Below are 19116 nucleotides of genomic sequence, written 5' to 3' on the forward strand. Positions count from 1 at the left end.
AGGCACAGTCAACGCCTATTTGAAACAACTGTTTAAATATGTACGGTATAGCCTAAATTTATTCTTTACCAGCGTCATAGCGTTATTTACCACAATACGTGGATCTAAATATTTGAAATACGTTCTGTAAACTAGGTCAACTCTCCATTCTGTGGGACCGTTTGTTGACTTATCCATTTTTGGGGACAAGCGGAGATATCATAGTAGTGGAGATTATATATCTTGCTACGATTTTGAAACATCCGGAGTTGCCTTATTGCTCCTAACTGCATGTATTATATGGAGATTGCGAGCGAGACAGGCCTCCAACTGTCTGTGCTGAGTCTATGGGATAACCTCCCTGGTTGACTGCAGGTATCGTACCCTGACGTACATGTCGCTGCTCATGATATCAGTCACTGGGTTGTCTGACCCCGAGTGGATTATCGACAGGCCGCAGTCATACAGTTTTCATCTTGCTGACTGTAGCATTAAAAACGAACAGTTAGAAAGCACACTCGATAGTAATGGTCAGGTTGGGGGCTCCCTCCTTTAATACACTGGGTGGGGTACTGAGGCCGTACATGTCACTGATGTAAGCAGCCAGGTGGGTGATCACACATATCAATATGTATGTATACCCTCAAATACAACATTCGTATCAACGTCAGCAACTGGCCATATCTCAGTAGGATGCAGAGACATATTCACGAGATGTAAACAAAAAGTTTTTGTCTGTATCACTGACAGAAGGCAACACGACATTGACAGACTTAGACATTCTATTAATAGTAACACGTCATACGTATGTGTTGGCGTTACGCACCGCCTGTGGCCGTCAGGGCAATATCGCACTGCCAGATGACTGTGGGTTTGAATCGGTGGATTCACTTGAAAAGGTTGGATTGCCACAACACCAGGTAAAACAATAATATAATGTGATACGACTTAAAGTTAAATCCGCGATATCTCATATGATTATAACAACTCAAGCACCTGTTTCTATCGACATACATCCCGGAGTCGACAGAGGTGCCACTGTTCATGTAATATGACAAAACTTGCGACATTGCAGTAGTCACGTGACAGAAACTTCCACACTTCTCTCCAGTCTTTTTTGAAATTTTACCTATTGGGAAAGTTCACCTTCAGATCGAGTCATGGTTAGTGACTTCACCAGGAAGGTTTCCACACAGCAACAATAGATGCACTCCCTGTGGCTGTTACCACACTGGACAAGTTCCTTCTGTCGTCGTGTCCTCTGAATCATCCTCAGGTAGAATTCCAGTCGATCTGAAACCATCAGCGATTGTGCCAAGCTGTCAATGTTTATGCTACATTGATTTCTTGATACCTGTTCGTAATTCGGAAGTGAAATAATGTTTATATTCGTTCAACATGGAACTGACAATGTGATAATGACCTCATGTGACCACGCGAGGGACACATTGTCAGCAGTGGGGGAATATTTAACACATCAAATTGCCTGGCAGTTAGCGTCCTCACCCACATTGCACAATATATGTACTCCCATACTCCCAACACAGCCGGTGTGTCTCTCTCTCTCTCTCTCTCTCTCTCTCTCTCTCTCTCTCTCTCTCTCTCTCTCTCTCTCTCTCTCTCTCTCTCTCTCTCTCTCTCTCTCTCTCTCTCTCTCTCTCTCTCTCTCTCTCTCTCTCTCTCTCTCTCTCTCTCTCTCTCTCTCTCTCTTCTCTCTCTCTCTACCTCTCTCTCTCTCTAATCTCTCTTCTCTCTCCTCCTCTCTCTCAGGAGATCCCGGAATCTCTCTCTCTCTCTCTCTCTCTTCTCTCTCTCTCTTCTCTCTCTCTCTCTCTCTCTCTCTCTCTCTCTCTTCTCTCTCTCTCTCTCTCTCTCTTCTCTCTCTCTCTCTCTCTCTCTCTCTCTCTCTCTCTCTCTTCTCTCTCTCATTTTAATACATGCTTAATACTCCTTACCAGCCGTGAAAAGTCAACCTCATTAATATTGCGTGATTCCGCCTCTATTCTCAGGAGATTCCCGGAATTAAAGAGGCATGATCCTATTTAAACGTCACATGTCATTTTGATTCATTTCATGTCTTTGTTCCTGCAGGACCAAGGTCGTGGTCGGTGGTCGTTGGCGGTGACGTAAGCGCCGTCAAGGGATATCCCAGACATGGATGACAAGTCTGGACTGAGTGCTGACCACGGTAAGGTTGTAATATTCTCCTGTTGGAGGCACTCAGAAACACTACGACCCCAGTGTGTCAGAAACACTAAACTACGTGACTGTCGGCGGGCACCACGTATGCCTCCAGGATGTTGTCACGGTAGAAATGCCCAGTGACACGTACGTCAATAACGCATGTAAGGTGCTCTGACAGTCACACTGATCCCAGTGACACGTACGTCAATAACGCATGTAAGGTGCTCTGACAGTCACACAGATCGGACAGTCACACTGATCTAACAGTCACTCTGATCTGACAGTCACACTGATCTGACAGTCACACAGATCTAACAGTCACACACATCTGACAGTCACACAGATCGAACAGTCACACACATCGAACAGTCACACACATCTGACAGTCACACACATCTGACAGTAACACACATCTAGCATTCACACACATCTAACAGTCACACACATCTGACATTCACACACATCTAACAGTCACACACATCTGACAGTCACACAGATCTGACCGTCACACACATCTGACATTCACACACATCTAACTGTCACACACATCTGACAGTCACACAGATCTAACAGTCACACACATCTGACATTGACACACATCTAACAGTCACACACATCTGACAGTCACACAGATCTAACAGTCACACACATCTAACAGCCACACACTTCTGGCAGTCACACACATCTAACAGTCACACACATCTGGCAGTCACACACATCTAACCGTCACACACATCTGACATTCACACACATCTAACAGTCACACACATCTGACAGTCACACAGATCTAACAGTCACACACATCTGACATTGACACACATCTAACAGTCACACACATCTGACAGTCACACAGATCTAACAGTCACACACATCTAACAGCCACACACTTCTGGCAGTCACACACATCTGGCAGTCACACACATCTAACAGTCACACACATCTGAAAGTCACAATTTAAAGATCTGACAGTAACACAGATTAAGAGTGGGTCTCAGTGGGGTATCAACGTTAAACACAGGGTCTACACACATATCTAATAGTCACACAGATATGACAGTCACACACTTATATATCGTCATCGTTTTGTTGCCTACTCACAGAGTGATACGAGGTGTCGTGATGGACATCTCTCACGCTAACCTTGGAACCAGATCGTGCGTTGTCAGTATGAGACCCTTATAATACCAACTATACCATTGCACATCTCAAACAATGTAGTTTCACCTACCAACTCATCCCGTACGGAACGGCTGACACATGAATATAAACAACTGTCTAATTTTAGCAACACGCCACTCTGTGTAGCATGAGCTTGATGTGTATACCAACACAACACTGTAGCCTACTCTCGTACATGTTTTGCTAGTTGTTTGTAGTACCGGCTAGAGCCGGTTGTAGCCGGTTAAATGAAGTTGTCAAATCATGTGATGAGAGTATTGTTGTTAAATGCCTTGTCACACTGACCGTTAAGTCCTTTTACCGAGCCGGGGTAGTATGTGTCCTTGGCGTTTTTGACACTTGGCATTGAGGAGATACAGCAATACAAAGGCTGTATATGGGGTCTCAGTAGGGCATGAACGTTAAACACAGGGTCTCAGTAGGGTATCAATGTTACCCACGGGGTCTCAGTAGACGAGCGCTATAAAGTCATTTTGTCAGGAAGAATAACGCACTAGAATACATGTATGTTACTCTACCATTGCAATAATAAAACAAACGTGATAATATTCTCATTTTACTTCGTCCTTTTTGTTTCGGGAGAGGATTGTACTTGTCTTTTCGAGAGGAGGGGTTTTATGTGAACCGGCATCATTTCTCAAGGATATTCGTTGGATGGGGATCTAAGCGTTCAGTCTCCATGATCTGCTATAGTGTGAATACACGGACGTTGCTAAATCAATGGGTCACTGATATTCGGTGGTGACACCAGTAAATGTCGAAAGTTGTAGTAAGTCTTGTTCTAACAGTTACACTCACAATTCCCACATTTTCCATAAGTACTTCTTTTGAAACTATTACCACACTCACACTGTTGCTGTTATACTGACAACAGTCTGTACACAGACGAGTCGGGAGTAGGCATTCTAGTGATTGACTTCAGGAACATCGGTTTACAACGATATGCATCAACCAATTTTGCAAACCCAACCACCCGATCCCGCTGTTTGCACATTGCGACAGTCGGACTTTAACCGTGTTTGAAAAGTGCAGAATGTAAATGTACGCGTAGTTACTGTATAGCTACTGAACGTAACGGGACAGTGCTCCACATAAAGGGAAACCCATGACTGGAAAATCAACATCATCCATGTTGTGCAGAGACTCCCATTACTTTGAATGTATATGTACAGAACCACATATGAATTTGATTTCCATCTTGGGTGGATAGATCATTTACCTTGACACTGATAAAAGATATGAGGTGTTTTTATAGATATTCACAAATTACCTTTTACCCAGTCCTCATGTAACCAGTGACATCAGAAGCAGCACAGTATGAGAAGCAATGTTCGTGTGACCAGTGACATCAGAAACAGGACAGTATATGAAGCAGTGTTCATGTGACCAGTGAAGAAGCAGGGCCCTTATTCTCTAAACGTTCGTAGCCCTAAGAATTCTTAACTTTGATCGTAGCTATTGTGTTAAGAATGGGCTTACGAAGTTTGTAGGGCTACGAACGTTTTGAGAATAACTAGCCAGGACAGTATGAGAAGCAGTGTTCATGTGACCAGTGACAAAAGAATCAGGGCAGTATATGAAGCATTGTTCATGTGACCAGTGACAACAGAAGCAGGACAGTATATGAAGCAGTGTTCATGTGACCAGTGACAACAGAATCAGGGCAGTATATGAAGCTGTCCTCATATAACCAGTGACATCAGAATCAGGACAGTATATGAAGCAGTCCTCATGTGACCAGTGACAACAGAAGCAGGACAGTATATGAAGCAGTGTTCATGTGACCAGTGACAACAGAATCAGGACAGTATATGAAGCAGTCCTCATGTGACCAGTGACAACAGAAGCAGGACAGTATATGAAGCTGTCCTCATATGACCAGTGACAACAGAAGCAGGACAGTATATGAAGCAGTGTTCATGTGACCAGTGACAACAGAATCAGGACAGTATATGAAGCAGTGTTCATGTGACCAGTGACATCAGAAGCAGGACAGTTTATGAAGCAGTGTTCGTGTGACCAGTGACATCAGAAGCAGGGCAATATATGAAGCAGTGTTCGTGTGACCAGTGACAACAGAATCAGGACAGTATATGAAGCAGTGTTCATGTGACCAGTGACATCAGAAGCAGGACAGTATATGAAGCAGTGTTCATGTGACCAGTGACATCAGAAGCAGAACAGTTTATGAAGCAGTGTTCGTGTGACCAGTGACATCAGAAGCAGGACAGTATATGAAGCAGTGTTCATGTGACCAGTGACAACAGAAGCAGGACAGTATATGAAGCAGTGTTCGTGTGACCAGTGACATCAGAATTAGGACAGTATATGAAGCAGTGTTCATGTGACCAGTGACATCAGAAGCAGGACAGTTTATGAAGCAGTGTTCGTGTGACCAGTGACATCAGAAGCAGGGCAATATATGAAGCATTGTTCATGTGACCAGTGACATCAGAAGCAGGACAGTTTATGAAGCAGTGTTCGTGTGACCAGTGACATCAGAAGCAGGGCAATATATGAAGCATTGTTCATGTGACCAGTGACAACAGAATCAGGACAGTATATGAAGCTGTCCTCATATGACCAGTGACATCAGAAGCAGGACAGTATATGAAGCAGTGTTCATGTGACCAGTGACATCAGAAGCAGGACAGTTTATGAAGCAGTGTTCGTGTGACCAGTGACATCAGAAGCAGGGCAATATATGAAGCAGTGTTCGTGTGACCAGTGACAAAAGAAGCAGGACAGTATATGAAGCAGTCCTCATGTGACCAGTGACATCAGAAGCAGGACAGTATATGAAGCAGTGTTCATGTGACCAGTGACATCAGAAGCAGGACAGTTTATGAAGCAGTGTTCATGTGACCAGTGACATCAGAAGCAGGACAGTGTATGAAGCAGTCCTCATGTGACCAGTGACATCAGAAGCAGGACAGTATATGAAGCAGTGTTCATGTGACCAGTGACAACAGAAGCAGGACAGTATATGAAGCAGTCCTCATGTGACCAGTGACATCAGAAGCAGGACAGTATATGAAGCAGTGTTCATGTGACCAGTGACATCAGAAGCAGGACAGTGTATGAAGCAGTCCTCATGTGACCAGTGGCAACAGAAGCAGGACAGTATATGAAGCAGTGTTCATGTGACCAGTGACAACAGAAGCAGGACAGTGTATGAAGCAGTCCTCATGTGACCAGTGACAACAGAAGCAGGACAGTGTATGAAGCAGTCCTCATGTGACCAGTGACAACAGAAGCAGGACAGTGTATGAAGCAGTCCTCATGTGACCAGTGACAACAGAAGCAGGACAGTGTATGAAGCAGTCCTCATGTGACCAGTGACAACAGAAGCAGGACAGTGTATGAAGCAGTCCTCATGTGACCAGTGGCAACAGAAGCAGGACAGTGTATGAAGCAGTCCTCATGTGACCAGTGGCAACAGAAGCAGGACAGTGTATGAAGCAGTCCTCATGTGACCAGTGGCAACAGAAGCAGGACAGTATATGAAGCAGTCCTCATGTGACCAGTGGCAACAGAAGCAGGACAGTGTATGAAGCAGTCCTCATGTGACCAGTGGCAACAGAAGCAGGACAGTCAGTCCTCATGTGACCAGTGGCAACAGAAGCAGGACAGTGTATGAAGCAGTCCTCATGTGACCAGTGGCAACAGAAGCAGGACAGTGTATGAAGCAGTCCTCATGTGACCAGTGGCAACAGAAGCAGGACAGTGTATGAAGCAGTCCTCATGTGACCAGTGGCAACAGAAGCAGGACAGTATATGAAGCAGTCCTCATGTGACCAGTGGCAACAGAAGCAGGACAGTATGAGAAGCGATATACGTCCTGGAAACGTTTCAAAGTGGACGATGCTTCTCCCAGTCACACTATGCAAGCACAGGACAGATATTTCCCACCTCAACCTCCGTTTGGATCTTCTAGACAGTTTACAGATGATCAACAGCAACCAAGACTGATGGACCTGGGTCATTACCTGGGTCATACCCAAACAGTTACACACAAAGGCAAGGACACGGACCACCTCGATGTTATCGGTGTGGATATCTTGGCCATATTGCGCGTGGATGTCGAGTCAGATTGGATCATCTCAGGCACCCTTTAAACTTTCCCAGGCCTATGGGGAAGGGCCACTTATAGGTGTACTTGGGAGCCCTAAGGATAAGCAGGTACCAGGAAGATTAGTTGGGAAGGCCAATGAAGTGGAGATTACCATTGACAGTGTACCAGTTAGCGCCTTGTTGGACACAGGAGCCACAGTATCAGTAATCTCAGAATCATTCTATCTTCAACACTTGCAGCATATCCCCATAGCGCCACTGGATGATGGAAGAACACTGCATATTCCTGATTGTACCAGATACAAGGTACAATGCTCGCATACCAGCTTTACTTGGAACCAACGTGTTGAGATGTATACGTGATGATGGTAGGAAGTCTCACGGACACAGGTTTTTACAGACAGCGGATTTGTAAGGGGACACAGGTCACCAACCGCCTGTGCCCTCTACCAGCTCTGCACTCGTATCTGCCAGATGATGTTGATATAGCCCCTACTCTCATTTCATATGATTGAAGAAGAACAGATGCCATAGAGGTTCATGTCACCAATATTACAACCACGACAGTTGTAGAACCACCCAGATCTTTACTGTGCGAGATACAGCCAGTCAAGCTTCAGGGTCCACGACCTGGTCTGCCAGTAGACTCGACCACACTTCTCGACCAAGTGGAGATAGAGGGACTTGCATGGGATGAATTACAGAGAGGCCTTGATGTCATTATGCAGGGGATTGGAGGAGATTACAAGCCAAGGACCCTACCCAAGTTGACGTCATTCAACGTCTCACAAACAGGACTGGGCCAGATCGATTTCACTACATCGGGGACAAGGAGATGACTACATTGCTGAAGAATTACCACCACTTCAGGCTGAAGAGGGGCGTGTTATACAGAGTTATCTGCTTGGATGGACTTGACCAGGAGCAATTGGTCCTTCCAGACAGATGTCGTCAAGGGGAGGGGGAGAAAAAGTGAGCAAGGGGAAAGGGGTGTGTGTGTGTTTGCTTTATAATCAGTGTCTTTTTAGTTAAATTAAGGGTGGTTAGGTAGGGTCACTACATTATTATGTGCCCTTATTTGATCCAATTTGATTGGATCATTCAAACCTTGCCCCCTTTTTTTCTGTGTTGGGATCTTTTCACTTTAAAACATAACCACAGGTCAGTTTAATCTTTTATATTCAATCAAATAGTCAGTATACCTTTAAATGCTATATTGTTAATGTTTATGTGTAAATATACTCAGCAGCACAAAAACGTCAGTACGAATTCAAAATAAGATAGGAACTGTAATCAAATCATGACAGAAATGGACATAATAAGCGGATCAAAAACATTTTTTGTGTACAATATCTTGACACATCAATGAATAACTCAATTATTCAATTTCAAGACATGACGTGAACGTTTGCAGTCCATTCAGACCTTTAACTTCAGTATCTGGTGTGACCAACACGAGCGGCAATAACTGCAACTGCAGCACAGCGTCTATGCATGTAGTGCACCAATCGATTGATGAAGGCTATTGGCACCTGGAACCACACTCTGATAAAGGCCTGGCGCAATACATCGGCTTTGTTCGGCCTTGGTGTGACATTATTCAGTCTCTTCTGAATTTCATCCCAAATATGTTCAATTGGGTTTAAATCAGGACTAAGGGCTGGCCACTGCATAATGTTGACACCGTTCTGCTGTAGGAAGTCCCGTGTAGCTCTGGCAGTACGGGCCCGTGCGTTATCATGCTGGAAAGTGTTGTTCCGGTGACATGCGAAATGTGGTATGACGTGGGATCTGAGAGCTTGGTCGATGTAGCGCACCACTGTGATGCCGCCTCCTCTCCCTGGACTAAGGTCCATAACTCATCATCTGTGGTGTTGGTGGCCTGAAAACGTTGCTGCAGCCTGTAGATGGTCCGAACGTTGACCTGGAAGTGATTGGCAACGGCTTGTGCAGTGTGGCCAGCTTCAAGTCTTCCTAGCGCCTGGTACCTCTGAACTGTCGTGAGTTGCGGCATCCTGCTGACGTTGTAATGTGAATGTTTCAACCAGGTTTGAGGGTGCATTTTAAAGGGCTGGTCCTTGTGAACAGCACGTGCAGCATGAGTTGCTTAAAAAACATGGAGAACACCGTACCATCTCCGAGATCAGGTTGCATTTTTGAGACCATTTCCTGGGTTTCATTCGGAGTTTGGGAAGGAATGTCTTTGCTCAGATAAAGTTGGAGATGTTGTCAAAAATATACAATCAAAACATTAAATGAGTTTACAGTTATTCGTTTATGCGAAGGAAACTTCCAAACTGACGTTTCTTTTGCTGCTTACTATATAAGCTGTAACGTATGTGTTAATATCAACTGCAACTTGTGTGTAAATATAAGCTGTAACTTATGTGTAAATTTAAGCTGTAGCTTATGTGTAAAAATAATCTGTAACGTATGAGTTAATGTCAACTGTAACTTGTGTTAATATCAACTGTAACTTGTGTGTAAATATAAACTGTAACTTGTGTGTTAATATAAGCTGTAACTTATGTGTAAAAATAAGCTGTAACGTATGTGTTAATATCACCTGTAACTTGTGTGTTAATATAAACTGTAACGTGTGTGTTAATATCAACTGTAACTTGTGTGTTAATATAAGCTGTATCTTATGTGTAAATATAAGCTGTAACTTATGTGTGAATATCAACTGTAACGTGTGTGTTAATATCAACTGTAACGTGTGTGTTAATATAAGCTTAATGTTAATATCAACTGTAACTTGTGTGTAAATATCAACTGTAACTTGTGTGTAAGTGTACAAATTAGGTTGAACCAGTCACTTAGCTAAATTATATCCCAAAATAATTTTAGTGCATAATATTTAGTATGAAAGAATCCAAATAAGCTGTAACTTGTGTGTTAATATCAACTGTAACGTGTGTGTTAACATCAACTGTAACTTATGTGTAAATATAAGCTGTAACTTATGTGTTAATATAAACTGTAACGTGTGTGTTAATATCAACTGTAACTTGTGTGTTAATATAAGCTTTAACTTGTGTGTAAATATAAGCTGTAACTTATGTGTAAATATAAGCTGTAAGTTATGTGTTAATATAAGCTGTAACTTATGTGTTAATATCAACTGTAACTTGTGTTAATATCAACTGTAACTTGTGTGTAAATATAAACTGTAACTTGTGTTTAATATAAGCTGTAACTTATGTGTAAAAATAAGCTGTAACGTATGTGTTAATATCACCTGTAACTTGTGTGTTAATATAAACTGTAACGTGTGTGTTAATATCAACTGTAACTTGTGTGTTAATATAAGCTGTAACTCATGTGTAAATATAAGCTGTAACCCATGTGTTAATATAAACTGTAACTTGTGTGTTAATATCAACTGTAACTTGTGTGTAAATATAAACTGTAACTTGTGTGTTAATATAAGCTGTAACTTATGTGTAAAAATAAGCTGTAACGTATGTGCTAATATCACCTGTAACTTGTGTGTTAATATAAACTGTAACGTGTGTGTTAATATCAACTGTAACTTGTGTGTTAATATAAGCTGTAACGTGTGTGTTAATATCAACTGTAACTTGTGTGTTAATATAAGCTGTAACTTATGTGTAAATATAAGCTGTAACTTATGTGTGAATATCAACTGTAACGTGTGTGTTAATATCAACTGTAACTTGTGTGTTAATATAAGCTTAATGTTAATATCAACTGTAACTTGTGTGTAAATATCAACTGTAACTTGTGTGTAAGTGTAAAAATTAGGTTGAACCAGTCACTTAGCTAAATTATATCCCAATAATATGTTAGTGCATAATATTTAGTATGAAAGTATCCAAATAAGCTGTAACTTGTGTGTTAATATCAACTGTAACGTGTGTGTTAACATCAACTGCAACTTATGTGTAAATATAAGCTGTAACTTATCTGTTAATATAAACTGTAACGTGTGTGTTAATATCAACTGTAACTTGTGTGTTAATATAAGCTTTAACTTGTGTGTAAATATAAGATGTAACTTATGTATAAATATAAGCTGTAAGTTATGTGTTAATATAAACTGTAACTTGTGTGTTAATATAAACTGTAACGTGTGTGTTAATATAAACTGTAACTTGTGTGTTAATATAAGCTGTAACTTATGTTGATATAAGCTGTAACGTATGTGTTGATATCAACTGTAACGTGTGTGTTAATATCAACTGTAACTTGTGTGTTAATAAACAGCTTAATGTTAATATCAACTGTAACTTGTGTGTAAATATCAACTGTAACTTGTGTGTAAGTGTACAAATTAGGTTGAACCAGTCACTTAGCTAAATTATATCCCAATAAAATTTTAGTGCATAATATTTAGTATGATAGTATCCAAATAAGCTGTAACTTGTGTGTTAATATCAACTGTAACGTGTGTGTTAACATCAACTGTAACTTATGTGTAAATATAAGCTGTAACTTATGTGTTAATATAAACTGTAACGTGTGTGTTAATATCAACTGTAACTTGTGTGTTAATATAAGCTTTAACTTGTGTGTAAATATAAGCTGTAACTTATGTGTAAATATAAGCTGTAAGTTATGTGTTAATATAAACTGTAACTTGTGTGTTAATATAAACTGTAACGTGTGTGTTAATATCAACTGTAACTTGTGTGTTAATATAAGCTGTAACTTATGTTGATATAAGCTGTAACGTATGTGTTAATATCAACTGTAACGTGTGTGTTAATATCAACTGTAACTTGTGTGTTAATATAAGCTTAATGTTAATATCAACTGTAACTTGTGTGTAAATATCAACTGTAACTTGTGTGTAAGTGTACAAATTAGGTTGAACCAGTCACTTAGCTAAATTATATCCCAATAAAATTTTAGTGCATAATATTTAGTATGAAAGTATCCAAATAAGCTGTAACTTGTGTGTTAATATCAACTGTAACGTGTGTGTTAACATCAACTGTAACTTATGTGTAAATATAAGCTGTAACTTATGTGTTAATATAAACTGTAACGTGTGTGTTAATATCAACTGTAACTTGTGTGTTAATATAAGCTTTAACTTGTGTGTAAATATAAGCTGTAACTTATGTATAAATATAAGCTGTAAGTTATGTGTTAATATAAGCTGTAACTTGTGTGTTAATATAAGCTGTAACTTGTGTTGATATAAACTTCAGCGTATGTGTTAATATAAACTGTAACTTGTGTGTTAATATAAGCTGTAACTTGTGTGTTAATATCAACTGTAACTTATGTGTAAATATCAACTGTAACTTGTGTGTTAATATAAACTGTAACGTGTGTGTTAATATCAACTGTAACGTGTGTGTTAATATAAGCTTTAACTTGTGTGTAAATATGAGCTGTAACTTGTGTGTAAATATCAACTGTAACTTGTGTGTAAGTGTACAAATTAGGTTGAACCAGTCACTTAACTAAATTATATCCCAATAAAATTCCAGTGCATAATATTTAGTATGAAAGTATCCAAATAAGTTATCTAGTTGAATAAAGTGTTTCCATTTTCCTATGAACGAATCGTTGCGTAATTGGACGTTTGATTGGTTGATTTTATAAATGTGAGAAAGGATAGTGTATATGTGAATGTAAGTATGAATGTGATATTAGTTTGAACTGGCTATATTATATCCTAGGTTTTGAAATGTTAGAAGATATATATAGTTTGAGTTATCGCAGCTTTAACGTTGGTTATTGTTTACACAGATTATACGTACGCTTGACTGGATTGGCGGCTTGACGGGGCTGTACTCTGCACCCTTGTGCTATTCACCGGACAGGCATTACTTTGTGCTTGTTAGAAATGTTTATGTAGCATTGCGTCGTTCATATATTCTATCTGGGCATGTTTATAGGACTCATATGCCCTAACCATATTTATGTCATGTATATGTAATCAGTACATCAAGGAGTGATCGCCCCTTGTAGTCTATGTAACTAGAATGTGTATTATGGTGTTTCATCTAACAGATGTAATGGCGGATTTTAAATCTCATGTACAGATAATGACTTTGTATTTATTGAATCATGTGTTGTTTCAGGGTGTTGTTATTAAAAGGGGAATAAAGTCCCACCCCCAAACCACTGTCCTGGACGTATTGACAACCAAACACTATCCCGGTTACACTTGCTTCCTCACATAACATCTCAAATTATGAGACGACCAGCAGTTGTGTGGAGATAATCTGTACTCAGGCTGGAAGCTTACCCACTGTTTCAGTGAAGCGGATAGGGCCTTGGCTGTTGTACCGCAACTCTGTGCTGACAGTGAATAACCTTTGTAGTGATTTGTGATTTGTGGTAAATTATATCACATGTGCTTTGTTGTTCGTTAATACCCGGTTAAATGTATAAACTAATTCCTTGTTTTTGAATGTTATATATCATATTATTTACAATTTATTTCTACATGGAAACGATTGTATGACAGATGATAATCAAACACAGGCATTACTTAAAACTCCACAACTACGTGTGCATAATTGATTAAGGGTGTCCACGTCCACAGTAGCCGTTCCAGATACCAATATTCTCAGCTGATGTACCCAACATTACATTTTACATAGGGGATATTGACAACGGCCCACTTTCCAGACAAGAATTCTTATGTTTCTGCATTATGTTAGACTTTCATAAATTAACTTTCTGTGAACACCTGGCGTTTTTTAATCATATTTTGCTTTGAACGCCCACCTGAAAATAGAAATAGGTTATTCTCTAACATTGATGTTTTATATTTTTCATTTTTCATCAATGAATTGGTGGACGAAATCACGTCCTTTTGTACAAATGGCGTTCAGATATTCGGGCCCAGATATTCCCTGACTTACTCGAGCTGTTTCTTCTACAATTGGACTCCAAAGGCAATTTGATATTTTTGAGAATTACTGCGAAACATGGAGTCTTTAACTAAATATATACAAGACAAGTATTGTTGTATTTAAACATGGAGGCAGACCTTCTAGGACGGGAAAGTTGTACTACAAACTTGCTCCAATTAAAGTTTCATCATATGTATGCTATTTTCTAGATACTTCACTCTCACTCTATAAACTATCTTAGTCTCTAATAGCTAAGACGGCTCTCATAACTGTTTAGCGTAGTTTGTTTAAGTTTTAAAATGTCTATAGTATTCTGAGGTGTTGGGTATTTAAGGGTTTAAATGCCTTGAAAACATACATTTGCAAGCATATACAAGTTTTCTGGGCATCCACAGATCAACAAAACTCATGGGCAAAAGAAAGTATAGGTCATTTTGAAGATCAGTTAAACAGAAACAACACCAGATTTGGATTATGTAATAGATGTAATTTGTAGCAACTTCATTTGCACTTTGCTGTGTGTACAAATCATCACCTGGTTGAAAGAACTGAAAGGTGACATTGACATTCAAACAGTCAGGGGGTAAATATCAAATTACAATGATATTCCTTTGACGAATTGCGCACACAAAAGACAGAAAAGTTTGTTCCAGAACGATCACAACGTCAGTAGCGTGTGTGTCCGCCAGCAGCCTCGATGCACGCTCGTGCACATCGTCGCACGAATTTGTCTTCCCAAATGATCCCACAAATGCTCGATCGGATTCATACCTGGTGATCGAGAAGACCAGGGTAGAACGTTAACGTTATTCTGATTAAGAAAGTTTCTCGTCGCTATTGCTGTACGGTGAGTTGCATTGTCTTGCTGAAACAATACACCATTTGGTGGATTGTTCAAGAAAGGTAAGACGACAGGCTGCAAGACTTGATTTCGGTACTCATTAGCATTGAGATTCCCCTGAATAACGACCAAGGGTGTCGTTTGGTCGCCAATAATGCCACCCCACCCCATACCACCTCCACCATAGGCATGGACTTCTTGAATGCATGCGTTCACGCCGTCGCCTGTAAACTCTCTGTAGGCCGTCATTTTTGTGCAGACAAAACCGACTTTCATCGGTGAAGAGGACCCTACGCCAATCATATACTTGCCAGCGGTATACTCGTCTTGCCCATTGCAGTCTGTCAAGTCGATGTGGTTGAGTTAGTCTCATTCCATGGAATGGTCGATAGCAACGTATTCCACCTGCTCTCAAACGTCTGAGGACAGTCCTTCGACTGATCCGACGTCCCAACGCTGTTTCGGCCGTTGACGTTGCCGTAACAAATCGATTTCGGAGGTGTATCAGGCGTATATGGTGATCTTCACGTGCGCTGGTTACACGTGGACGTCCACTCCTCGGCCTGTCCTGTGTTCGACCCGTCTGTCTGAATCGTTGGAGGAGTCTTGATATCGTCAGTGGCGTAAAACCAAATCTTCTTGCAATTCTGACGTTCGTGGCTCCCATATCGGACATCCCTATGGCCATCTCTCTCTGTTCTGGCGTCAGTCGTGGTATATTTTCCATGTGTTTTCAGCAGCTGTAATATGACGGGACCGATGCATCGCATTTATACCGAAACTTTGCACGTGCATTACGTGCTAGGAGCATGGAACATGCTCTCCACATTTGTGACGTCATCACTCTCACCGTTCAAACGTGTTGCGTTTTGGCGGTGTATTTCCCTTCCCAGTAGTGGGGCCAACATTGCCAGCATGCCTAATTCTCATAACCATGTCAATGACAGTGAAAACATTTTTTTTTTTAGAGTCCTATACTTTCTTTGGCCCATGAGTTTAGTAATACTGAATATTTTGTTGCAAATTGCAAGTATACACAAATGCATGCTCAATGCACTAAAGATTGAACATGGCACATGACTATATACACATGACTATATACACGATGAGACTTTATTTCTAAGCGTTTTTGTTTGAAAACGCTAAATGTTTCAACTCTAATTCAACTCTGTAAAAATACTTGTGGAACGTCTTGTTAGGGGGTCTGGCAATGATTTGATTAAAATTTGGGATGTCAGCGCTTACTGGAGGAAATATGGTTCAAACATAATTTCATTATTTATGGATGACCAACGAATAAGGAATTTCTTTCGCTACTGCTGACGTAAACTGTCTTCTTGCTGTAGGTCTCCGAACGAAGCTGGAAGCTTTAGCCAAGGAGAAAGACTGTGAAGCACTGAGCCCTTGGATCACTAGCATTATCGACCACCTTTACTGGTGTGTCGCGTCCAGCCCTCCTAGAGATCCGGAGCTGGTACTAGAGAAGTAGCGCTCCGTCATCAACCACGTTCAAAACATCCATGTGTGGGTCACGGAGCAAGGGTCACAGAATGCCAGCATCCCCTGGAAGGAAGGAAGTGAGGCTCCCCAAAAGAAGTGGTTGAAATGTGGTGTGTATTGATGATATATTATTTGGTACTAATATAAGTAATTATATGGTTCAGGCACCAAGTTGCAGAGAAACTTGGCCTTTTGTTAGAAAATCCACGATTCTTGAAAGACGTCAGGAAGATCTCCCCGCAGTATCAAACGTCGGCAGTGGAAAGCTTCCACCGGGTCATTATCAACTTCGCCCCCAAGATGGTAGGTTTCTCCTACACGGGCATGCTTTCCAGGTTAGAACAAAATTGAATAAAAGTACCATGAACTGAATCAGGCCAATTGACTTTATTTCATGTCACAATTTACACTGTCTTCATCCTGACTCGATGTTAAGAATGTTATTTCAAATAGGTAAAATGAATATTTTCTACTATTGTTAGGATTATGAGTTACATTTTCCTTTACATATTTTGCAGGTTGTACTTGAAAACAATGCATTTCAAGGAAACTGGAGCCCGACCTCAAGCTCGTGATGACAATGGAGAGTTAAAGTTCAGGATTACATACAAGAAATATAGGAAGGGACAACATGTGCTGACAAAAGCAGCAAGTAACATGACTTATGGTATGTGTGTACAATTTATTACCCTCGTAATGTTAAACCGGTTATCAAAATCTTTTTCATATGAATTGTAATCAGAAAATTTGTGATTGAGACAATACCACAATAAAGAAGTTTATAATCATCTGACCTGTTCGTTTTAGTTGAATTGTTGTTTTATTTACGGTAAAGGGTACCAGTCCATTTCACATTCATGTTTCACATTTAAATGATTAGAAAAAAATACTTACAGAGACAGTTGAATTAGATTTTCACCTGTTTATTTTTTATTCAGACTATGTTGGAAGACTGCTGACAGCGGTGTGTAACCAAGCCAGGTAGAGTCGAGAACACAGGGCCACCACGCAACACATTGTTGTCCCAGCACCCGTAACAAGCCAGTCGAGAACACAGAGCCACCACGCCACACATTGTTGTCCCAGCACCCGTAACAAGCCAGTCGAGAACACAGAGCCACCACGCCACACATTGTTGTCCCAGCACCCGTAACAAGCCAGTCGAGAACACAGAGCCACCACGTCACACATTGTTATCCCAGCACCTGTAACAAGCCAGTCGAGAACACAGAGCCACCACGCCACACATTGTTGTCCCAGCACCCGTAACAAGCCAGTCGAGAACACAGAGCCACCACGCCACACATTGTTGTCCCAGCACCCGTAACAAGCCAGTCGAGAACACAGAGCCACCACGCCACACATTGTTGTCCCAGCACCCGTAACAAGCCAGTCGAGAACACAGAGCCACCATGCCACATATTGTTGTCCCAGCACCCGCAACAAGCCAGTCGAGAACACAGAGCCACCACGTCACACATTGTTGTCCAAGCACCCGTAACAAGCCAGTTTCCTCGAGTCAGTATAGACCAAGCCAGTCGAGAACACAGAGCCACCACGTCACACATTGTTGTCCCAGCACCCGTAACAAACCAGTTTCCTCGAGTCAGTATAGACCAAGCCAGTCGAGAACACAGAGCCACCACGCCAAACATTGTTGTCCCAGCACCCGTAACAAACCAGTTTCCTCGAGTCAGTATAGACCAAGCCAGTCGAGAAGACAGAGCCACCACGCCACACATTGTTGTCCCAGCACCCGTAACAAACCAGTTTACTCGAGTCAGTATAGACCAAGCCAGTCGAGAACACAGATCCACCACGTCACACATTGTTGTCCCAGCACCCGTAACAAACCAGTTTCCTCGAGTCAGTATAGACCAAGCCAGTCGAGAACACAGAGCCACCACGCCACACATTGTTGTCCCAGCACCCGTAACAAACCAGTTTCCTCGAGTCAGTATAGACCAAGCCAGTCGAGAACACAGAGCCACCACGCCACACATTGTTGTCCCAGCACCCGTAACAAACCAGTTTCCTCGAGTCAGTATAGACCAAGCCAGTCGAGAACACAGAGCCACCACGCCACACATTGTTGTCCCAGCACCCGTAACAAACCAGTTTCCTCGAGTCAGTATAGACCAAGCCAGTCGAGAACACAGAGCCACCACGCCACACATTGTTGTCCCAGCACCCGTAACAAGCCCCAGTTTCACTCGAGTCAATAGACCAAGCCAGTCGAGAACACAGAGCCACCACGTCACACATTGTTGTCCCAGCACCCGTAACAAGCCAGTTTCCTCGAGTCAGTATAGATCAAGCCAGTCGAGAACACAGAGCCACCACGTCAGACATTGTTGTCCCAGCACCCGTAACAAGCCAGTTTCCTCGAGTCAGTATAGACCAAGCCAGTCGAGAACACAGAGCCACCACGTCACACATTGTTGTCCCAGCACCCGTAACAAGCCAGTTTCCTCGAGTCAGTATAGACCAAGCCAGTCGAGAACACAGTGCCACCAC

The 19116-nt window shown here is 41.5% G+C and overlaps 1 long non-coding RNA gene across 1 annotated transcript; it reads left to right on the plus strand.

The window, feature by feature from the left end:
* The first annotated feature begins 813 nt into the window (after window positions 1-813).
* Window positions 814-17639, plus strand: LOC124268848. Its single transcript, XR_006896360.1, has 5 exons — window positions 814-899; window positions 2071-2167; window positions 16446-16709; window positions 17118-17266; window positions 17538-17639. It is a non-coding gene; the product is annotated as an uncharacterized LOC124268848 (long non-coding RNA).
* Window positions 17640-19116: the final 1477 nt, after the last annotated feature.

The sequence above is a fragment of the Haliotis rubra genome, unplaced genomic scaffold, assembly GCF_003918875.1.
Source record: "Haliotis rubra isolate DU_JTF1 unplaced genomic scaffold, ASM391887v1 Scf140, whole genome shotgun sequence".
Lineage (NCBI taxonomy): Eukaryota > Metazoa > Mollusca > Gastropoda > Lepetellida > Haliotidae > Haliotis > Haliotis rubra.